We start from the raw sequence: 21222 nt of genomic DNA, 5'->3' as shown, positions 1-21222 counted from the left end.
AAAAAATCTTTTAATACAATGACTTGGGTAACAGCAAGGTATTAGAGATATTTTGGACAATTTATGCAAAACAAATGAAATGAGAAACTAAGAAAAGGCACAGATGTAAATATTTATGGAAGATGTAATTATGCCAAGGTTAAGGGTTGTTGAAAATGAAGAATTAATAGCAAATTAAGAAAGGATGAAGTAAAACAAGTATAATCAATCAACAAGGAAATCTCCAGGAATAGATAGACATTTGGAAGTTAAGGAAGAGACTGAAAGATCTGGAAGGTTTTGTTCAACAATATTATGAATAGGGGAGGAAGTATTAGCATCTTGGATGAAATCAGTGGCAGTGGTGTTGGTAGCATTACCAAAAGAGGACAAAAATCCTTCAACTTGGCTTTGTATAGTTCTATTTAAATTTTAAACAATAATTATATAGTATTTATATGTCTACATTAGCTGGTAAAATGGCAAGGATGGAACCAAAATTGATAGATATGGATCAGTGTGGTTTTGTAGAGGTCAGGCAAACATTCGATAACATTAATAAAACACTGATGATCCACATGGAAACAGAATATTGCTAATGGTGATAAATCTTGATGCAGAGAAAGCCTTTGATACCGTCAGCTGAGATTATATGAGTAGGGCAATGGATGCATTTGGGTTCTCTAACAGAATATAGGACTAATTACGAGAACATCTGAAGAGTTGGAGATAAAAATTAAGATGGAAGGGCTTCACTTCTACAAACTGTGCTTGGACAGAGGAACCCACAAGACATATCCTCTTTCTCATCTGTGATTTGCTCTATATTTAGAGATGTTAGCAAAGCAAAAAAGGGATTCACAAATTCAATGAAATAACCAGTGTTAAAAAAAAAATCAATAAAAGTTAGCCTTATTTGCAGACATTTTTGGTGTCATGCAACATTCTGAGATAGTTTCAGGTCATTTCAGGATATAAAACAAATAAAGATGAAACAAATGTTATCATGGTAACCTACACCCATGCATGAGTTGGGTTCAGTAATTCCCTTACTTATGGGGGGTATGATAAGATTAAATATTTATAAGAATGGATTAAAAATTACATTATAGCAGCTAAAAATATGTGGAAAATGCTAAATAGAAGATAATACAACAATTAAGAAAATGGAAGATATTGCTTATGGACATGAATTGTTTTTAGTCATTTTATATATGGCTCAGGTAGATTTTAATCAACCAGAGACATTGTGGATGACAATTAATAGAGAGTTAAAACAATTTATTTGGGAGGGTAACACAGCAAGAGATAAGTGGTATAGGTTGATTCTGCTCATAGAACAAGGTAGCTAAGGGTTACCTCATTTGAAGTGCTTTAAGGCTACACAGTTAGGGCTCATATACCTAAATCAAACAAAATACTGTACATCAAAGTGAAGTGGAAAAGGGTGACAATCAAATGGAGGGGGGGGCAATAAATAAAGTGAGACTAGGATTTTGAATGCAAGTCTTTATAGAGAACAGCAATAACAATACAGAATATTATATTCATAAAGGAGTAGAAACTATTCAAATAATTAAGCCAGCATGGGAATGATTAAAGGAGATTTTACCCATGAGGATGTCTGCAATTAAGAGTATAAAAAATAAGCAATAGCAGATTGGAATCTACTGGTGAAGATTAGCAAAGAAACCGTGATAATGGGGGTAAACAACTCAGGAAGGAAGGAAGGAAACGGATGAGGCCAGCAATAGTCTATACTGCAGGTTAGAGATTGCTTTCCCTATCAGGGACTGATAACAGAGTAGAGGCCAAGGGAAAAGGAAAGTGAAAGGATAGGAGTGTGCTAAGTGAAAGACAAGTTTTTATAGTTTTTAGTTAAGTCTAAAATAGAAGATGTGGTTCAAAGGGGGATCATTAGTAGGGAGTATAAAATATTGCATGATAACTATAAGAACAAATCAGTGGAGTTGAGAAAAAAATCAGAAAAAAAGAATGAAAAGGCAAAGTACAAATGAACAATGGCAGTAAATCTGTAAGGTTCACAAGCATACAGCAAAGTACAGAAGGTTTAGGATTTCAGCATGCAAGTGTTTGGAAACATATTTTTATAGCCCAAATAGACTTTAGAGATTTTTTCCCTCAGGTAGATAAGAAATGTTAGAGATGTAATGGGGAAAAGGGAGGAAATTTGGAATATGTTTTTTGGGAATGTAATCAGCAGGTGGATTTTAAAAGCTCCCTACCAAGTACTTTGAAAGAAATGCTGGGAGAACAAATGGTAATAACAAAGAAAATAATCTTTTGAGATGGAATATGGGATGTGTTGCCTAGAAATAGTAAGGCCTTACAAAATTTAATGCTACTGGATGCCTAAAAAGCAATTACTAGAAAATGGAAATCATAATTTAAATCAACTATAATGGGTGTATTGAATATTACATAATGGCTAGCCATTAACATTCAAAAACGAGCACACTGACTAGACAACCCAACCAGCATGCCCACTGTAATTTAAGGGGTCTATATTAGATCGAAGTGTTAATACTTCAAATGGTCTAATAGTGACTCGAAACAGCGAACGCTGAAAATAGCGAAGCTGCAGATAAGCTAATTTTTTCCTAGGGAAAGAATTCGGTTGTCTGTTTCTGTGGCTTTGCTATTTTCAGCACTGTGGTGGAAAGTTACGGGTTGGGTTCAGGTAAGTGTGTGATAGTGATAGACTTTAGGGTTAGGGCGCAGGTGAGGTGAGTGTGCGATTGTGACGGACCTTAGGGTTAGGGTTTGGGTTAAGGATAGATAGTACTTTATGTACAGTTTAGTGTAGGGTTAGATGTAGGATTTTAAGTGTGTGTGGATTGCTGATTTTTTGGTGTGCTTGTGTTGTGTGTGTGTGTTCCTCGGAACAGTGAATTTTTCCCCAGGGAAAAAAAATACACTGTTCTAAGCTTTCGATGTTTTTAGATTTCATGGTTAGAACTTTGAGGTTGTTGTATTCGATGATGTGCCATTTCATTGAATTGATATAGACCCTAATTTAAGCATATACCAACAGAAAAAAGTCTGGTCGCTAAAGTACCATTGAGCAGCCAGTCTTAGTATATTGTAGACAGGCATTAATCTGAAAGAAAGTCTGAAACTGAAAAGCATGTCATTATGTAGTGACTTTGTTCCTCATAAAATTTGTGATTTTTCAACAAATCACTGAGGAACAAAGTCACTAAATAATGACAAGCATTTCAGTTTCAGACTTTCCTTCAAACAATGCATAATTATTCTCGCAGCTTTCCAACTTTAAAAGAGCAACATTAACAATCAATCCCCTCCTTTATTTATGGCTTTGTCCACATTTCTTGAAATAATAGGTTGATAGGTACATACAAGAGCAGAGAAAATACAAGGAAAACCAGGTACATTCTAAAAAAACTAAAGAAACATACCTGATTTTCCTTGTATTTTCCCCGTCTCTCTTGTAAACTGTCTGGAGGTTACACTTCTTTTTAATTTGTCAAAAAAAAAAAAAACGGAAACAAGATCTTCCTTTCTTCTTGGCTTGCTTTACAAAGCATTAATGTACTGTGTAATCGTGGGAACGCAAGTCCCATACGCATATGCAGTACACCATTAAAGTGACATAATCCGGAAACAATATGGATAAACACCATGGCACTATTATACAATTTCTTTCTTTAATAATGTCATTGTATAATAGCAATGACCCATGGCTGGGTGTGGGTAATGCTGAATTTAATACAAAGTGAAGAATGGCCAAGTTATGTCCAAAAGGTTTATTTTAAAACTCAGTAAAAACAGTTCCAAGTAACAACACAGTTCCAAACGACAAAGCTTTCGGATTACTCCTTCCTCAATGTGATGAAAGACAATTGAACACTTTACTATTTAATTAAAACTAGTGAATACATAATTAATAAGACAGCCAACCGGATAACAAGAAAATAATCTAGTTAAATAATAGGGTCTTCTTTAAAGGGATAAAACATTCTGCTAAGATAACATTATTGAAGCATAAAATAAATTATTTCTTAAGATATAGCTGTAAAATTTATACCGGGGGCACTATCAGCTTGTAGTTTAACAATCCAATTGTATTCTTTCATCTCTTGATGATTATTTTTATCATCCCTCCTCTCATACTAGTAAAACATGTATCTATAACTCTGAATACAAAATTGTGTGTGTTATTTGATTCTACAACGTGTTTTGTTATTGCATTTGTCAAAATACATCTTTTAGCATCTGATCTATGTTCTATGATATGTTCACATAATTTTCTAATTGATTTTTCAGCATAGAAACTTGGGCATTGTTCACAAGTAGCTAGATAAATATTAGTGGTATGACAAGTTACCGTACAAGTGAAGGAGAATGATTTATGTAAAATGGGATGTACAAATATATTACTTTTGCATATAATACTACATACAGAGAACAGTTTAAACATGGATAAGTGCCCTTTTTATTTAATTGCAATTTATTTTGTGTTTTCTGCCGAAAATCTTTATAACATAATTTTTTAAAATTTGATGAATTTTTATAAGCAAATTTAGGACTATGTGTAATGATATTATTTCATTCTGGTAGGGCTGTTAAAATGGACATAACTTGGCCATTCTTCATTTTGTATTGGGTTGTCTTTACAAATAGCAAGTGTATTACAGGCTTTAGTTTATTCTGATTTGGATTAATGCTAAATTTACTCACGGTTGGCTTTGTCTGGTCACTTTGGCTTCACCCTCATGACCAAACCATGCCAACCATGGATAAAACCAGCATGTTCCAAACCAAGCCATTGGTTATTGCTATATTATACAATGGAAGATCATATCTATTGAAAAACAAGCATGCTGATTGGTCACTCCAACCAGCGTGCCTATTGTAAATCGAGCATATACCATCAGGAATAAGTATGGCTGCTAAAGTATCATTGAGCAGCTGCACTTTCCTGTTGGCATATGCATAATAAATTGCCTATGTTGAATAATTTTAGATCGAGAAGTTCTTTGCAAGCTACTATCAGCCATGATGTTCTACATACAAGAAAAATCAGGTACAAAACTACCAGATTTTTCCTGTATGCAGAACATCACAGCTGACATAGTAGCTTGTGCGATAATATGGGCAAGCGCCAGCACAGCCAGTTGGCGTTTTGTAAAGAATTATATGTCCTTTGAATAGCAAACTGATTTATACAAGATGCCTGTGCTACAAATGTATTAGAACTATATGTCATTTGTATAACAAACTGATTTGTACAGATGCTTGTGCTGAAAATGTATTTGTGAGGTTTGCTTGTGTTAAAAAATATTAATAGTGCACCCTGCTGAAATGAAAAGAAATGTATATGTATTATTGTAACTGAATTAAATGCATATGCTTTAATAGAGGATACTGGGACAGCAATAGTTAACCAGCTAGTTTGTTTTAAGAAAAATAAGGGAAATGTAAATGAGCTATTAAACCATTAAAGCAGTACCACACACTGCTGAATACGACCGGAGAAGCTAGGTCTGGGAAAAGTCCTTGTTAATTAGCTCAGTAAAAGAGGGGAAGCCCTGGGCAGAGATGTGTATTATAGCCATCTGTGCTAAATTCTTGTTTAAACTTCAGAGGGTAATACTGTGAGAACCTAGAGTCAGGTGACCAGATGAGGTCATTATGCTTGCCCTCTTAGAAATTACATTTTAGATATTACAAAGAGAAATCTCAGAGCATTGAGTTTTCTGTTTTGGGGAACTTGACAAAGACCCTCACCCACTGCATTTTACCTTGCGGTAGTGAGTAACTTAACTAGGGAACACTAATTCTTTTAGATTAGTCAGGAGTATAGAGAAGCTTAGTTTAGATATTGTTTTTCTTTACTTGTCTGAGTCTATCCATCAATGTTTTTTCAATATTTCCTGTGAATATATATTCAATATTATCAAGTTCTTTTATTATTGATTTACAGAGACTATATATTCAATATTTTCATATTCTTTTAAAACTTTTATTGTGGTTGGTCCTTGTAGAAAGTATCTAATCTTTGAGAGTACTTATATTTATTTGGTGACACTGTGTGGGCCACTCCAGAAGGCCTAGCTGTCTTGGTCAACTACTATCATTTGCATCAGTATTAATACTGCACAGTATAATTGGATACCCTTTGTAAGAGCCTTATAGTAACTGACTGGTGGCAGTGAATCTACCTTACAGTCTGGGCAAAGCTGACAGGACAGGTAACCTGTGCCAGCCTTTCCCAGGTAGGTGTGTGTGTGAAAATTAATTCTTAGAGTGTGTGTGTCACCTACTTTAGGCAGGAACATGAAGCATTGGGTTCACAGAAAGGGTGCTGGAGGGCTTGCGCTTGGCCACTCGGCTGGACTCTTATTCGGGACTTGGGGGGAGATGGACACAGAGACATCCAGATTCCAGGCTGAGTGTGTTCCTTGTGTGCTTAAGGGAAACTGTACTTGATGCAGTGAAGTCTGCATATGGAAATATTGATTGTATCAATTTGTATTCCAAGTGCGCATCCCTCTCCAGTGTCAGAGATGAGGATTCAGGCTCCTTGATTACTGGCCCAGTGCAGGGGCATTACACATTGGTGGCCATCACATATTGGTATCAGTGGTGGGCATCACATATTGGTGGGCAGTGGAGGGATCATCACATGCTCACATACTGCTGAGCAGTGGTGTGGATATTAATTGAACTCATGTAGCCTATAAGCAGTGGTCACTAAAGAAGGTATTTTTACTCTCAAGCAGCCACAAAGTAGATGTTCAGAATTTCATATCACAAGAATTTCATATCACAATAGTTTTATTTATTTACTTTTTGTTAGCATTGTTAGTCAGGGAGAGCAGGCAAGGATGTCAGCAGAGGATTATGGCAAGCTGATAAGGAACCAGTTGGCTGAGATGTGCCAAGCCAAAGGACTAGGGCATGCCAACCTGACTAAAAGGGAAATGATTGCAGCCTTAATCACAGTTGCAGCACAGACCAGCAACCAGGAGGATAACCAGTTTGTTGATGGGAATTTGCAGCCCTCTGAAACAGGACAGTTCAACTTTTCCTTAGAGGACTTAAAAATCCATCTAGAGTTAAGGAGACTTGAAATGGAAGCCAAACATTTGGAACTAGAATCAGAGACTGTGGCATCTGGAGGCTGAAGAAAATGAGAGATTGTGGCTTTTGGAGGCCAAAGAAAAGGAGAAGCAGCATCGACATGAGAGGGGAAGGAAATAACCAAACCCCAGAAGCAATAAAGGTCAGTAAATTTTTCCTCAATACCAAGAAGGTGATAATTTTGATAGTTTAGTCATATATTTGAAAGAGTATGCATATATGTGAAAGAGTATGCAAATAGTATAATGCTGACCAAGGGCTCTGGGTATGGTTCCATACCCTCTTAACTCCATGGTAAAGCTGTAAATGCTGTTTCTAAATTGTTTGATACAGATTGTTTAGATTATGATAAAGTTAGGCACTGTTTATCACAATGTTTTAAGTTAACACCTGAAGCTTATAGAAAAAATGTTTTGTGAGCATAGACACAAGACAGATGAAAGTCTATGGGATTATATTTCTGAAGTAAGCATTTATTTTCATAGTCGGATGAGTGTGTGTTAGGTCACCACTTTTCAAGGGCTGGTAGACCTTTTGGCGAGGTAACAAGTCCTTAGCACTTTGCCGAGGACATCAGACTCTGGTTGGCAGACAGGGAATGCAACTCAGCAGATGAGCTGGGGAAAAAAGGGGATTTATACCTAGCAAGCAGGGTATCACTGCACAGGAAAGGGATACCCAGTGCTGTACATATATATAACGGAACCCATGGTGAGCAGCCTAAACTGCCCCAACAGAGTCTGCCAGTAACAGAGGAAGCCACTAGTTCAGGTACACAGCCAAGATCAAAGGTTAAATGTAACCAGTGGAGCCATGTAGCATACAGATGCCCATGGAGGCAAGGTGGGGAACAAAAGGTGGGGGAGTCAGCAAGTGGGAACAGAATGCCAGTGGTAAGTTGCCTGGAGACAACAGGGGTACCAAACTACCAGCAGAGTTTATATCCAATCTTGGTTGATGGGAAAAAGGCCACTGCCAAGAGAGAGAGAGCCTCTGATATAACCATTGTGCAGTCTGCAGCGAATAAAGAGGAGCAGTACTTGCTTGGGTAGTCCACTCCAGTCAGAGCTTTAGGAGGGATCCTATTCCAAATGCCTTTGTCCAGGGTTCATTTTAACTGGGAGGGTAGAAAAGGAAGCAAGTACGTAGGTGCATTTGAGGATATTCCTGCAGACATCTTGATAGGGAATGATTTGTGTGCATGCAGTGACATGCAGTCAGGCATGTGGGTCTCGTAGCCTGAGGGAGACACAGACAGACCAATACACCTGAAGACCTGACTGGTGATGTAGCTACTTCAGGGAGGGACCTGCCCTGTAGCAGTGAGACTGAAGGTGAGCCACAACTGCTTGTCAGTACAGATGTTCCCTTGGACAGAGTGACTGCAAGGGCAGAGATGAGTAGTAGTACCCAGGCTGACAGTGAGGCACCATGGCAGAGGACACCAGGCTTCCTGTGGAAGGGGATCTGAGAATAGTTACAAAGAGACAGTTGACACAGGCTCAGGTCACAGACCCTATGCTAAGAAGCTTGTGGGAGGTAGCTAGGAAGGCATCTGATTCTCAAGGAAAAGAGGAATCTGTATGCTGGAACAAAGGGTTACTGTACAGAGTGGACCCCTGAGGGAGGGCTATAAGGTGAGGTAATACAGCAGTTGGTAGTGCCCAGAGCCTACCGTCTGGCACTTCTAGCCATAGCGAATGTCATTCCTTTTGCAGATATGGGAATAAAGCATACAAAGAGATATATTACACAGACATTTTATTGGCCTAGGATTGCAAGGGATGTAACAGGGCACTGCAGGACCTGTGAGTGGTGCCAAAGCATAGGCAAGGCAGGAGACAAGGTCAAAGCTCCTTTGATGGTTTTGCCTGTGATTGAGGAACATTTCAGAGGGTAGCTATGGATATTGTGGGGCCTCCGAGTACCCCAAGTTCCTCACGGAAGTATATCCTAGTGTTAGTAAATTATGCTACTAGATCTTCTCAGGAGGTGCCTGTCCTCCATCGAGAAAGAGAAGGTGGCAAATGCTTTGCTAGAGATTTTCAGCAGTGTAGGTTTCCCAAGAGAAATACTAACTGACAGAGGTGCTAATTTCATGTCAGACCTGATGGCTTATCTGTGGGAGCACTGTGGGGTGAAGCACCTAAAGACAACCCCCACCATCCCCAGACTAATGTTCTTGTGGAGAGGTTAAACTCTACACTAAAGACCATGCTATAGGCATTTGCAGGTTAGTTTAAGAGAGAGTGGGCAAATATTTGCCCCCTCTGTTTCCTTACAGACAGGTACCCTAAGAATCCACAGGTTTTTCATCCTTTGAGTTTTTATATGGGCATAGGGTGAGGGGACTTTAGATTTTGATTCGTGATGAGTGTAAGGTTGTGTGTGAATCCCACAAGGAGTCTGTTGTGGCATAGATCTTAAACCTTAGGACAAGGCTTAGGGAGCTCATGGGTGTGGCCCAGTAGAACCTAGCAGGAGCCCAACAGCAGAAAAGGGTCTGGTATGACAGGAATGCTCGAGCCACGTAGTATGCTGTGGGACAGCAGGTGATGGTGCTCATTCCTGTCAAACCCAATAAGCTGCAGGCACCAGCTTGGGTGGGACCCTTCAAGGTGGTAAGGAAGGTTAGTGATGTTAACTACATGGTAGAACTGCTAGGCAGGGCACAAACTGCACCATGTTAACATGTTACCATTAAAGGGAGGCTCTTCTGCTGAGTATTTGTAGTGGGTGGCAGGCAGAGTCTGAGGGGATATGGTGACTGATCTCCTCAGTGAGGCTCGGACTGACACCTCAGTGGAAGGGGTAGCAATGTCCCAGTGGCTATCCCCTACCAGCTTCGAGAAATCTGAGCAGTGTTACATGAGTTTGGGGACATGTTCACTGGGAAACCAGGTTGCACCCACCTGGTGCAGCACCATGTGGCTACAGGACCCCAAAAGGCCTATTAAGCAGGCCCTTTACTGGGTGCCTGAGTGTGTCAGACTCTGAGGGAGGAGATGCAGAAGATGTTGGAAATGGGAGTAATCCAGGAGTCCAGCACTCTCTGAGCCTCCCCAATGGTGGTGGCACCAAAGAAGAATGTCAGCACCAGTTTCTGTGTGGACTACAAGAAACTAAATAGTCACACACAGTCAGATGCTTACTCCATGTTTAGGACAAATGAAGCCCTAGAGCAGCTGGGTGGGGCTAAGTTTGTAACCACTACTGATCTTACCAAAGGTTCCTGGCAGGTGCCCTTGACTCCCAAAGCTAGAGAGAGAGGTCAGGATTTCTGACTCCTTTCGGCTTGTATGAGTTCATGAAGATGTCCTTTGTGATGAAAAATGCCCAGTGACTTTCCAGACGCTGGTAGATCATATCCTAGCTGGAGCAGGAAATGATGCCCTTGTTACCTGGATGATATTACTATCAAAAGCCATTCCTGGCAAGAGCATCTTTGGCATGTCAGGGAGGTGCTGGGCAGCTGACCATTAAGCCTAGCCAGTGTCAGGTGGGTACGGCAGAGGTATCCTACCTGGTACAGAGTGGGGAATGGCAAAATCAAGCAGAACCTGCCAAAGTGGAAGCCATTTGGGCATAGCCTGCCCCTGTTACCAGAAATCAGGTGAGGACATTCATAGGGTCAGCGTGGTACTATAGAAAGTTTGCCCCAATTATAGTACAATAGCTACTCCCCTTACAGACTTGACAAAGAAAATAGGCCAGATACGACAGTGTAGACCCCAGCATGTGAGCAGCCATTCCAGAAACTTAAAGGAGCTTTGGGAGGACTCCCTGTGTTAGCCAGTCCAGATTACAGAAAATAATTTGTTGTGCAGGTGGATGCTTCAAACCATGGGGTGGGGACTGTACTTAGCCAGGTATCCTCAGAGGGAGAAGAGCATCCAGTGGTATATCTCAGCTGTAGACTCTAACCCAAGGAGGAATGTTATGCAGCTGTAGAAAAAGAATGTCTAGCCACAGTATGGGCACTGCAGAAATTTCAGCCTTACCTGTATGGATAGACATTCACTATAATTACAGACCACAATACCTTAACATGGCTACATACAGCCAGCCAGCAAAATGCCAAGTTATTAAGGTGGAGCTTAGGATTGCAGGCATATGACATGCCAGTACAACACCATAGTGGGATCAGCAATGCCAATGCAGATGGGCTCTCAAGACAGGGAATGGGGTAACATATTCCTAGATAAGCTTATTTCTCTCTAGCCATGTTTCTCAAGAGTCACTTGAAAAAGTAGCTGGAGTCTTTGGGGGGGGGGGGGAGATGTGATGATATGGGCAAGTGCCAGCATAGCCAGCTGGAGTTTTGTAAAGAATGATATGTTCTTTGAATATCAAACTGATTTATACAAGATGCTTGTGCTATAAATGTATTAGAACTGTATGCCATTTGTATATCAAACTGATTTGCACAGATGCTTGTGCTGAAATGTAGTCTTGAGGTTTGCTTGTGTTAAAATATATCAACAGTGCACCCTGCTGAAATGAAAAGAAATGTACATGTATTACTACTGTAACTGAATTAAATGCATATGTTTTAATGGGGGATACTGGGACAGCAATGGTTAACCAGCTAGCTTGCTTTAAGAAAAATAAGGGAAATGTAAATGAGCTATTAAACCATTAAAACAGCACATCACAGTACTGGAACAGGACCAGGGACACTAAGTCTGGGATAAAGCCCTTGTTCATTAGCTCAGTAAAATAGGGAAAAACCCCAGGCACTGCCATAAACATTTAGATGTGTATTATAGCCATCTATGCTAAATTCCTATCTCAGCTTCAAAGGGGAAAACTGTGAGAACCTAGAGTCAAGGTGACCAGATGAGGTCATTCTGCCAGCCCTCTTGGAAATTATATTTTAGATATTACAAAGAGAAATCTCAGAGTATCGAGTATTCTGTTTTGGGGAAACTTACAAGAAAGACCCTCACCCACAGCATTTTGCCTTGGGGTAGTAAGTAACTAAACTTATTTTAGATTAGTCAGGAATATACTGAAGTTTAGTTTAGATATTGTTTTTCTTTATTTGTCTGAGTCTGTCCCATCAATGTTCTTTTCAATATATCCTGTGATCTGAACTTTGTGGTTTACTGTGAATATATATTCAATATTATCAAGTTCTTTTATTATTGATTGCTAAATATATTTAAAACTTTTATTGTGGCTGGTCCTTGTAGAAAGCATCTAACCTTTGAGAGAACTTATATTTATTTGGCGACACTGTGTGGGCCCCTGCAGAAGGCCTAGCTGTCTTGGGCAGCTACTATAATTTGTATTAGTATTAATATTGCACTGTATAATTGAATACCCTTTGTAAGAGTCTTATAGTAAGTGACTGGTGGCAGTGAATCTTATAGTCTGGGCAAAGCTGGTAGAGTGAGTAATCTGGAAATATTTGACAACATACCAGAGATAATAACTCATCCTTCAACAAGCAAGAGGTAACTGCAAGAGCAAGAAAAGAAAGTACAACAATATAACAATTCCCAGAGAAACCAGAATGACTACCCATATACTTCAGAAACCAAAAGAAAATTTTCAAACTAATACAAAACAAGAAACCAGCAAAAGACATGGAGAAAAACACACCTGAAGAAATAGAAATACTAGAATTAGAAAAGGAAGAAACAAGTACAAGAAAACAAAGTGGGCTATAAATATATTTCAAAACTGGCAAAAACAAAAAATATGCAGTATAGACTTGCACACTATTATACCAGGGAACTTAAACTCAATACTAAGAGAATTATATGCTGCAGTATGAAATGCAAGTGGAAAGGAATATGTTATAAACGCATTTGTAGCCATGCGTGCAGGACTCAACAGATATATAAACAACAGACTATTAAACTGAAAAATTAACAATTACAGATACATTATTAGCATTTGTTAGATGTGTATTTAAAATCAATAATTAAAAAATACAGAAGAAAAGGAAAAGCTACAACATAACACCACTACCCACTAACAATACAAGAAATAACACAACGGAGAAACAGCCAAGCACTTTCCCCAAACACATAAGATGGACTCGTCAGAAAAGTCTGGTTTGATATCCAACTACACTTCGTATGACTTGGAAATGAAGGAGTGAAGGAGTGAAATACCTCACACAAGAGAGTTTCACAATAAAAAAAATTAAGAAAAAAATGTTAATGAACACACCAAAAAACATACAGAACACTACAACCTCACAAAACAATCACTTAGAGGATTCATGTTTGAAAATCCCACAAAGCCATTATGTCCTATAAAAAGTTTCATAATATACCTTCAGAAAGTGCCACCTAATACAACAGCATCAATTTTTCACATAAAAAGACTTCCACAACGTATACTAACCAAAATGGAAACTTGATACACAACACAACCTATGGTAATAAATTACCTTTTAAAATTGCAAACTTGCAAATCTATCAACAATATATACAATAACCTTACTTGCACAATCAAGAATGGAAGCATGGCAAATAATGAGCATTAGAGGATATAAAAGTGAAATATCACTACATCCTATTACCAGCCATCACTAGATGAATTCAAACCATGGGGAAAAATAATCTCTGGAATACAACAAACACCAAAATAAAATCAAATAAATGAAGATAATAATAAAGCAGACAACAAACAAAAAAAAAAAAAACTTCATAACACAGAAGCTCCAGACTTTGAAAATACATCACAGGCATCACAAACCAAAGAAAAAATTATAAATTATGGAACAGTAAGCATCTACATCATGCAAATCCAAGAAAATAAGTAAATTTATACTTGTATATAACTTAAACCTTAAAGCAATGAAATGTATACACAACTAACTATAAACAGAATCTCAACAAAGGTACTACACTAAGAAGAACTCAAGCCGACATCTGAAGACAGACAACAAACAAATCAGAAACAGTACAGAAATACAAAAGAAAGTACAAAAGCAAAACATAGCAAAGCTTTGAAAACTATACTTACTTATAGAATTCCCTTTTTACATCTCTTGAAAAATTGATAAATTGTATTTAAATTAAAAGAAAAATAAAATAAACAACAAATTTGAACTAAAGTCTGGAGCCATTTTCTCTCAGAAAAAGTGGAAGAATACAAAATAAAACAAACTGAAACCTAAATAACAACAACAAAAACACAACACAAAACTAACACTATTGTAGAATAGCAATAACTCATGGTGTGGGTAATGCTGGATTTACCCACGGTTAGCTTTGTACAGCCTTGCAACCAAACCACGCCAACCATAGGTAAAGCCAGCATTACTCACATCCAGACATGGGTTATTGCTATACTGTAAATCAGATAAAATAAATGGAGGTGTAATCTTTTAAAAAATGGATAAAGTAAACTTCATGACATTTGTTGGAAAAACACATGCAGAATAATGCTCAGAAAAAGGATGTGTTTTAAGAGAAGGCAGAAACTGAAGAGTTTTGAAATGAGCATTGTATTTCTGTCTAAACATGAAACTGCACTCATTGCAAGCATTCTTAACCCTGGAAGATGCTGACATTTGTGCAGTCACAGAAACCTGGTTCAAAGCTGCGGAGAGCACCCCCAGCCTTACCTGCTTTTTCATCCTATCATACATTCAGACTACAAACTGTAGGCAGTAAAGCCAAAGGAGGTGGAGTTTCAATATAAAAACATTAAAGAGACACACCTCCAGGCTTGTTAAACAGTATGATGCACACGAGACACTCCAGGTGCAGTTAACCATTGACAAGACTCCCATTCAAATCATAGGCCTCCAAATTTGACTCAAGATGCACACTCCACCTATATGGACCTCTTCGAATCTATCAAGATTCAACCTTTTACTCTGACCATGGGCGACTTTAACTAAAATCTTGGACTTGGTATTAACCAACACGATTAAACACTGCAGCACCCTTAAAGTATTATACTTGCTGGTAAGATCAACCATAAAGCGGTCACTTTCAAAGTCACCATCTTCTCTGACCCCCCTCTAGCTACAATCAAACAAAAAAACTTCCCAGGAGCTGATTACAACCTCCTGGGGAATAGTATAAACAGCTTTACAGCCCCCTACCCAGTAGGAACTGGCACAAATGTCCAAATCTACACCAAAGTACTACATGAGCATTTATATACATGCATGAAATAAGGAAAACCCAACAGGAGAAAATCATCCTCCACAAGGAAGAGTAAACCAGTCTGGTGGACATTTGTTATATAGTTTATTTATTGCAGAAGGAAAAAATTGCTGTTCAGGACCAAGAAGGAGCAGGTGCCCAATTGGAAGCAATCCTTCCTGAGCCTGAACAAGCAAATAAGATCACTGGTGAAATCCTCTAAAGCCAACTTCGAGTCCAAATTGGCCACATCTACTACAGTCTTAAGGCCTTCTTCAAATATGTCTGCAATCTCAAAGGAAGCAACCAGACCTGTTCAGAACTGGTGGTCAAGGACACCGCATACACAAATGGTGTAGATATAGCAAACCTACTGGGTGATAGATTCAGTGAAAACGTCATCCCTCTGTCCCCCATCAGTAAATCAGGACATCCCCAGTACCTTCCTCCCTCCCCTTATCTCTAGGGAACAGGTCACCACTTCCCTCTCAAAGGTAAAAAATGCAGCCTCCATGGGACCAGATAACATCCTACATGAACTAAGGCATGAACTTGCAGCACCATTAGGCACCCTATTCAACCAAAGCCTGAGTACAGTCTTTGTCCCAGCTGAATCAAGGACAGCTACTGTCATCACTTCACACAAAGGTGGAGCATCCACCGATCTGGGAAATGACAGACCCATCAGCCTAACTACCCTGATCTGCAAGGCCATAGAATGGATTATCATGGACATTATTAACAGGGACATTGGCAACCTTCAAACACTCAACTCCACACAAGTTTGGCTTTGTCAAGGGGAAGTCATGTCTGTTGAATCTGGTCAACTTTTTTGAGGCAGTCACCAAAGCCATAGACAAGGGGAAGACAGTCCACACCACCTACCTTGACCTGGCCAAAGCCTTTGACACTATTCCCCACTTAGGCATTATAGATAAACTCTCTCAACTAGGCATCAATCCATATGCTACCCAGATGGGTAGCAAACTGGCTCAGCGATAGAACCCAGCTAATCAAAATAGGGGAAGCCACCTCGAGCAGTAGACCCGTAATGAGCAGTGTACCTCGGGGATCGATCTTGGGGCCTCTGTTATTTGGGATACACTTCTAGGAGGTGGAGGCCAAAGCCAGTGGACTATGGCCGACCAAGTTTGCAGATGACTGCAAGCTGGGCATGATCTTCAATTCCCCAAGTGATGTGGATGCCCTCCAAGAGGGTCTCACCCAAACAAATGACTGGTGCCAGAAACATAGCCTCAAGTTGAATGCCAAAAAAGTTAATCATCCCCTTTGAGGAGAGTGATGTTCCCACATATTACATCAATAACAATGCCCTAAGCACGCAATCAGTTGTGAGGGATTTGGGCACCCAGGTTGATAGCAACCTGACTTTTGACCACCATGTTGCTTAAGTTGTATGGAAAGCTTTCTACATGGCCCACCTCATAATTAAGGGTATCTCATCCTGGACAAGGAGGTCATAACATCCCTGCATTCTGCCCCTATAACCTTATAAGGCCAATTATTGAGTACAACACCCCCTTTGGCATGTATCTTGCAAAGCACATGCAGCCTGAGTACTGTGTAGTGCACTCCCGGAGTTAGTATATATAATTAGGGAGGTGTGCAGGGTGTAGCCCCCCCCCCCAGCTTGTTTGGTTTATATTGCATTTTACCAAAAACTTCAAAACAATACATTTTAAACCATACACATGCATAGTTACACCAATGGCTAACTCTCTCCAGAAGACAATAAGTACTCAAAATAGGTGGTGGGCTACATACCCCACACTCCCCCAACTATACAACTCCAGGATTGCATTACAGTGGGGGAAAGGGCATATACCTTTTTAACTTGCCTTACAGTACTCTACACAGTGCCATATATACTAACTGCAGTTCAGTGAAATGGGTTTTCAGTCATTTGTGTTTTCAGCAATGTGGCCTAGGTGAAATTAAATTCAGCGAATTGAGATTCAAGGAAACAAAGTAGACCCATATATGTACACACTATATATATATATACACACACACACACACACACACACACACACACACACACACACACACACACATATAAAAACACACCTGTGTGTTGAACTCATTTGACTGAATTACCCTCCACAGGCAACAGTAGACGTCTGCAGACAGTATGTTATATAAATTTGCTGATCACAGGAGATATTAAAGAAGTCTATAAGAGTATGTGTAGATTGGCAATGGCCACCAGTTTGTAGTACCCCACATCTTTACATGTTGTGCTTGTACATCAGCACCGATTCACTGTGTGTGTGCAGTGCTTTTTTTTATTCCATGGATGTGCAACTGTGGAGTTAGTATACATAATTAAGGGAGTGGGTGAAAGGTGAACCTCCCCCCACTTGGGGCATGTGCAGTTTATTATTATATAATTGTTGTGAAGAATGTTTTCTATCAATCAGTATTCAGTTAAATGTATATTCAATCATGCGTGTTCAGTTATTTGTGACTGTCAAATGAGCATTCATTCAAATGGCATAGATCCATATTTATATATGCAAAAAATAAGTTAATATACATACACATATATCTTATATATAACTAAATAATCATACTAGACACACACCTACAAATAAAACAGTTAGCATAAGGCTTTGTGCTACAATGATTAATAGTTAAATGTGCACGTATACAAGCAAGTCACATGTCATACCTGGGCACTCTACATACACGCCTGCTACAATACTGATCCTTGGAAAGTACATGTATGTTCTGCTGTACTGCATACTTGTTTTCCTGGCTATTCCCCACTGAAACCTCAAAGTACTGGCATTATTTATTAATTATAAATTTTATATTGGTTTGGTTTAGTCACTGCTTTTTGACAATCAGTTTACAGTGGATATAAAAAGTTAAACACACCCCTGTTAAAATGCCAGGTTTTTGTATTATAAAAAAATGAGACCACAGTAAATCATTTCAAAACTTTTCCCACCTTTAGTGTGACCTATAACCCGTACAATTCAATTGAAAAACAAGCAAATCTGTTGGGGGAAAAATAAAAAAGTACAATAAGCTGGTTGCATAAGTGTGCAAACCTTAAACTAATACTTTGTTGAAGCACCTTTTGATTTAATTACAGCATTCAGTCTTCCTGGGTAGGAGTCTATCAACATGGCACATCTTGACTAGGCAATATTTGACCACTCTTCATTGCAAAAGTGCTCCATATACGTCTGATTACGAGGGCATCTCTTGTACACAGCCCTTCAGGTCACCCCACATATTTTCTATTGGATTTAGGTCTGGGCTCTGACTGGGCCATTCCAAAACTTTAATTTTCTTCTGGTGAAGCCATTCTTTTGTTGATTTAGATATATGCTTAGGGTCATTGTTCTATAGAAAGATGAAATTCCTCTTCACTTTTAGCTTTCTAGCAGACGCCTGAAGGTTTTGGGCCAAATGTGACTGCTATTTGGAACTGTTCATAATTCCCTCCACCTCGACTAAAGCCCCAGTTCCAGATGAAGAAAAGCAACCCCAAAACATACTACCACCACCATGTTTCACTGTGGGGACGGTGTTCGTTTGGTGGTGTGAAGTGTTGTTTTTGTGCCAAACATACCTTTTGGAATTGTGGCCAAAAAGTTAAACCTTGGTCTCATCAGACCATAACACATTTTCCCACATGCTTTTGGGAGACTTGATGTATTGTTCTGCAAATTTTAGCTGGGCCTGGAGGTTTTTCTGTGTAAGAAAAGGCTTCCATCTTGCAACCCTACCACCCTTAAAAAAAATTTTTCATTGTTAAAACCCTCTTCCGTTTCCCCATCCTTCATTTTGTTCTCTTGGCAAACCCCCTTACCATTTTATTTTTCAAATTTTGGGGGAAATTTCCCTTTTTCAATTTGTTTCCCCTTTTTTCCATTTTTCTTCTTCATTTTCCATTTTTTAAAATTTTAAAACAATATTATAATTTTTTTTTAAATTAAAATATTTAAAAAATTATTTTTTTTATAAAAAAAATTTTTTTTCCCCAATAAATTTAAATTTTAATATTATAATTTAAAAATTTATATTTTTTTATTTTTTAAATTTTACAATAAAAAAAATTAAAATTTTAAAATTTTTAAAAATTTATAAAATTTTTTAAAAAAAATTATTTAAAATTTTAAAATTTTTTTTTTAATTTTTTTTAAAAAAAATTTTTTTAAAAAAAAATTTTAAAAAATTTTAAAAAAAATTATTTTTTTTTAAAATTTTTTTTAAATTTTAAACATTTTTTAATTTTTTTTTTTTAAAATTTTCCCACAAAAAACCATATTTTTAAATTTTTAAAATTAAATTAAAATTTTTTTTTTTAAATTCCCCCCTTTTTAAAATTTATTTTTGAATTTTTTTATTTATTATTTAAAGTTTTTTATAAAAATAATTTTTATTTTTAAATTTTAAAATTAATTTTAAAAAAATTATTTTTAAAAAAATTAATTTTAAAAAAAACCCAAAATTTTTAAAAATTTTAAAATTTTTTTTAATTTTAAATCATAAATTTTTTAAACTTATAAAAAATTTAATTTTTTTTTTCCATTTTTAAATTTTATTTTTTTTTTTTTTTTTTTTTTTTTTTTCTAAAAAAATTTTTTTTTTTTTGTTTTTAAATCATTTTTTTTTTTTTTTTTCTTTTTTTTTTTTCTTATTTTTTTTTTAATTTTTTTTTATTTTTTTTTTATTTAAATTTTTTTTTTTTTAAAAAATTTTTTTGTTTTTTTTTTTTTTTTTTTTTTATTATTTTTTTTTTTTTTTTTTTTTTTTTTTTTTTTTTATTTTTTTTTTATTATTTTTTTTTTTTTTTAATTAATTTTTTTTCCTTTTTTTTTTATATATTTATTTTTTTTTTATCTTTTTTCTTTCCTTTTTTTCAAACTTTCAACTTTTCCCTTTTTTTTATAAAATTTAAATATAAAATATTTATATATTTTATTTATATTATATTATATAAATATATATATTTTTAATTTTTTCCCTTTCCCCCATTTTATTTTTTTACAAAAATATATATATATTTTTAATATTTAAAATATATATATATTTTTTTCCCCTTTTTTTATATAATATATAAATTTTAATATATATATAAAATTTTAATATATATATATATATATAATTATCCAAAATAAAAATTTAATATCCCCAATTTTTTACAAATATTTTAAATTTTATTTTCAAAATTATTTTCCCTTTTATTTTTATTTTTAAAATAAAATTTTTAAATATATTTTTATTTTTCTTTAAAATATTTTTATAAAAATATTATATATATATTAAAATATAATATATATTAAAAACTTAAATTTTTTTTTTTTTTATGTATTTTTAAAAATTTTGGGCCCAAACTGACGGGGGAAAATATTTGGTTAAAAAATCCAATTTTGGTGGGTATAAAAATTTATTAACATATTAAAAAGAATTTCCCTTGAAAGGGGTTTGAAAAAATCCATTTTTCCCTACCCCAAAAAGGGTAAAAAATATTTTATATTCTAATTATACTGTCAGTCTCTGGCAAAAAGAACAGACCCCCCCAAACGGCAGTTTTTAAACATAAAATACTATTATCCCAAGTCCCTATTTTTTTTTTTAAAAACCAGTGTAAACCAAACAGTTGGTCAAACAAACTTCACCTAACCTGCCAACTATTTCCAGCAATCGGGTCTTAAGTAAAAGAATACACTGCAGCAAATTGGTCTTTATTCCATGCAGCAGGCTTTAAGACCCTGCAAACTCCTCTGGTGTATCCACCAGGTTTTCATAATCACTAAAAATTTTTTCCGCCATTTTCAAAAGTAAAAATTAGAGGTACTGTTGTGTTCCCCTGTCGCTCATGCCTTGAGGTATGCTATTAACTGTAAACTGAGTTATTTTCCGTTTGTACTGCTAAAAATTTTCATAACTGAATGTGCTTCATCTAAGTGCCCAGTTTGACTGCAACTATTTTAAAAGGAGGCATTTACAGTGATTAGAT

This window comes from Protopterus annectens, chromosome 15.part0 (genome assembly GCF_019279795.1).
Source record: "Protopterus annectens isolate FY-2018-M chromosome 15.part0, PAN1.0, whole genome shotgun sequence".
Classification (NCBI taxonomy): Eukaryota; Metazoa; Chordata; order Ceratodontiformes; family Protopteridae; genus Protopterus; species Protopterus annectens.
The sequence above is the reverse complement of the archived record's forward strand: the minus strand, read 5'-3'. Positions refer to the sequence as shown.